At 34.3% G+C, this 4554-nt stretch overlaps 1 pseudogene; it reads left to right on the top strand.

The window, feature by feature from the left end:
• Window positions 1-491: 491 nt before the first annotated feature.
• On the top strand, window positions 492-1823 carry LOC139901411 (acyltransferase-like; annotated as a pseudogene).
• Window positions 1824-4554: the final 2731 nt, after the last annotated feature.

Here is a 4554-nt window from a genome sequence, read left to right on the forward strand (position 1 = left end):
CATGTAACTCGATTGAATCACACATAAACCTTGATGAAGAGTATGAATGAACACAAAATAGTTGAAAAACACTTTAATTTTACCTATATAATTAAATATATAGTTTCTCGTTCACATGTGCATATTTGTTTCTGAATATGTGAACAGTTTCATATAATTAACAATTTAACATGTAATTTGAGCTAATGAACATATGTTTGTTAATGATATGTGAACTAATTAACATTTCCATGTAAATTGTTGCATTTAAACGCATAAAAACTATTAAATTAAATAGTTCTCGCAGTTCTCACATTTTTAGTGGTTCTCGTTTGAACCTGGAGTTACTATACAAAGATCTCTGGAGTTACTAGTTAAATATACAGCGACACTTTACCTGATACGGAGTAGTATTTATACGAACCGTGCATGCGAGTCTTTGGTCTATATATAAAGCCGGGCATATGCAACAAGAACTGACAATCTGAAGTGCAATTAGTCAATAGATAAATATGGTGATGATTAACACAATTGTCTCAGTAGATACAATCAAACCTTCATCTCCAACTCCCTTTCATTCCAAAACATATAATCTCTCATTACTCGATCAAATCACCATAAATTCATACACGCCGATTGTTGCCTTCTACCGTAGCTCAAATGCTTATCAAACTTCTGGTGATAAGACGCTTGAGTTGAAGAACTCTTTATCGAAAGTATTAACTCATTACTATCCATTTGCAGGTAAAATGAAGAAAATTGCTCCTACCTTCGTAGATTGCAATGATGAAGGTGTTGACTTCATCGAAGCGTGCAACACCAGCACCCTATCAGATTTCCTCCATCAATCGGAGCACGAAGATCTTGATCAACTCTTCCCAGATGATCGTATATGGTTCAAAAAGAACCTTACAATCTCCACTGATGACGAAAATAGTAGTAATGAGTCCCCATTGTCGGTTCAAGTTAACCATTTCGCGTGTGGAGGGGTTGCAGTCGCAACTTCTTTACGCCACAGGATTGGAGACGGAAGCAGCTCGTTAAATTTCCTGAAACACTGGGCTGCAGTCACGTCACACTCTCGAGATGTGACATCACCCATCATTAATCCAATTTTTTTATCTTACCAACCTACAACCATTAGGTTGCCAAACAGTGATCCATATATACCACCTAATGATGTTGTGTCAAAAATTTTTGTGTTCTCGAATGCGAAAATAAAGGATCTCCAAGCCAAAGTGGCAGCCATAACCATGGACACTAAACAACCTATCGTAAACCCTACTCGAGTAGAAGTCGTATCATGGCTTCTACATAAGTGTGCAGTAGCAGCAGCTACCAAGAGGTTATCGTGAAATTTAACAGAAACTAGCGTGTTGTTGCCATTAAATCTAAGAAACAAGTTAAAGGAGACATTGCCTTCAACAAGCATAGGAAACCTTTTCTATCCGATAACCTTTCCGATAAGCAATAATCATGGTGATCTCATGCCAGATGACTTCATTAGTAAACTCAGGAGAGAAAAACTCAAGTTTCAAAATGTCAGAAATCTGAAAACTGCATTAGGAACTGTAGCAGACATGATTTCTGAAACTTTTTTCTTTGGGACGGCACAAAGCATGGATAACAGTTACATATATACGAGCATCCATCGGTATCCTATGTATGATATTGATTTTGGATGGGGGAAGCCCGTAAAAGTAGCTGTTGGTGGTGTGTTTAAGAATTCAAGTATTTTGATGGACACACCGGATGGAAACGGCATCGAAGTACAAGTTTCTTTAGATAAACAAGACATGAATATATTTGTAAACGACCCCGACTTGTTGGCCTTTAGCGGCTAGTCTATTGTATTGTATTGTAATTTCTCGTTTTGTGTTACTTTAATTATCTGCTGCAATAAATACATATTAGCTGTTGTATATTACCAGAAAATAATTGGAGAAGTGTGATCATCACCATCTTCAGAGAGATAGAATGAACAGTTGAATCGGTAGACAAACTTATGGTATTGATCAAAATTAGTAAACAAAATCAAGAACATTTGAATTAAATTACATAAATGAACCTTATAGTTAATTAATTGCAGAGCAATCGGATCATTGTTGACCTAATTTATAGTCATACCATAACATCAAGTTAAATATAATAGAGAATATGAAATCTTTCATTCATCTTACTTGACGAAGTAAAGAAATATTTACAGCTGACATATATCATACATAAAGTCAAGATTATTATAAAGTCAAAGTACTAACTATAACTATATAAACTAACTTAACTGATTTCCTTCTAACCAAGTAGCCAACTGTCACTAAATCAAAACTTCTACTCTTTGTCGACAAGAGATTAAGGGTGCGTTTGTTTAGCTCTTAATGGAATGGTTCAGCACTGAATGCTGAACCATTCGGCATTCAGTGCGTTTGTTTCTGACCTCTGAATGACATATGGTGCTGAATGGTTCAGAATTAAGCTCTGAACCATTCAAAGCAGAAACACTCTCTTAACCATTAAGAGCCTAAATTTTCTGTAATATTGTCCTGAAATTATATCCTGATCACTTAACTAACAAGTATATTAAATTTTTTACTAATGTAACACGTTAATAAGGTAGTTTTACTCAGTTCATATCGTTCATTCTAAATGATTATCAAACAGCTTATTTTCATTCAGAGCAAACTTTATTCAGAGGCTCATTCAGATTCTGAACCATTCAGCACTAAATCATTCAGTTTTATCAAACGCACCCTAAGTTATACAAACAAATTGGATGATGTTTGCCATTACTGTGAGTCTTATACAATTAATGTTTTTTTTTTTTTTTTTTTTTGTAAATCAGATAATTTTAATTGAATTGTTTATAAACCACACAGGCTTGCCTGAGTGGCCACCAAGTTGTCCAATGAAGCACACCACCCGGTTAATTCCTGGTTATGCCAAATTGTTCAATAAGGGAGTGTGACTAGAGGGTGCACATAAGTGCAATTCACCCGGTACCAGGTCTCGCGCTAGGGGGCTTGATTACCCGAGTTTTTACCTTCTATGGGGTAGCCAATATGCTTGTTCATAGGAGAGTTTCCTCGCTTACCAAAAAAAATGTTTTGAATTAAAAATAAGCATTCCCAAATATATGTTTGTGTTTGTGTATTTCTGGCTACATGGACAACTGATCTAAACAGAGGGGTTGTTGAAAGAAGGAAAAAAATCGTTGGCTACCAAAAATGTTCAATTGACTAACTAATTGGACTTCGATTTCGACCCACCCCTAGAAACTAATTTCTTCTGGCCTCAATGTTTTTTCTCCATGTGGAGACCGACTCAAACTCACAATTTCAAGGTTGATGAGTTCTCTTGATACCTTAGGCCAGAAGCCCTTAAGATACTATTATTAAACAATAATAACATTAAACAGATCCGAAAATCAACTAGTATAAGTGATTCAAAACTAAACGAAACAACGTGCCCTACCGACAGTAGCTCAAACTAACAATTTAATCAACATGGTGAAAAATCATTTACTATGAACTAAACAAGCCTAATGCTATAACTAGATATGGCAATAGATGTCCGATCTATCGGATATCTATCCAATCCAATTATTTAGATGGATATAGATAATCTAAACGGATGATAAATGAATATGGATATGGATATGGATATGGATGCTGTGAAAAATCAATGGATCGGGTATGGATGATAATTTATGATCCATGGATATATCCATTTACCACCCGGAATACATATATACATATAAATATATACATATGTACATAGATATATGCATATATACTAGTGAAATGACTCGTAGAATCACGGGTTCGTTTAAACGAAACAGTTTAAAATTTTGTTTTATGTATTAAGTGAACGTAAATACTAAAGTCATTTAGTTTAATGACCCGAAAAATCACAGATTTTGACTAAAAACTTGTCGTTGTTTTTACAAACATATTGATATACTTAACTTAGTCAGAATAAATGAACTACATTTATTCTTGCACCACTTTCTTCCAATTTTTATCACAATTATTAGTTTCTTGTCATAAAAGCTACATTACAACATTTTATTAAGACATGTATTGTCACACCCCCCAAAATGGACCAGGGGTAATTGTGACCAATCATATCATAACACAGTTGTATAAACGAGAACGACTCTATATGAGACTTTTTAAATAAAACCTTTGTTAATAAAACAGCGGAAGCAGTAATATATGTTTACATTATTATTAAAACGTAAAATAAATGTTTATGAACTAAAATATAATATGCGATGTGGACTCCATGCAAGCATCAAATCTATCATCACAAAATTGCAAACAGCTAGCTCAATCATCACTTGGGACAAAACATGCTTAAAGTGTCAACCAAAAAGGTTGAGTGAAATTCACAGGTTTATAAATAATATCTAAAGTTTTAGACCACAAGATTTAGTTTAAAGTTGATTGATATAGAAATATCAATCTAAAAGTGTTGCTGCATTTTGTAATATCGCTACTAAACAAGTTTACCCTATGACACCTTGTACTGTCAGTGTCGTGGAATCATTATTATGTAACCAAAGACCAACGGTCGAAT

Source organism: Rutidosis leptorrhynchoides, chromosome 3 (genome assembly GCF_046630445.1).
Source record: "Rutidosis leptorrhynchoides isolate AG116_Rl617_1_P2 chromosome 3, CSIRO_AGI_Rlap_v1, whole genome shotgun sequence".
NCBI lineage: Eukaryota > Viridiplantae > Streptophyta > Magnoliopsida > Asterales > Asteraceae > Rutidosis > Rutidosis leptorrhynchoides.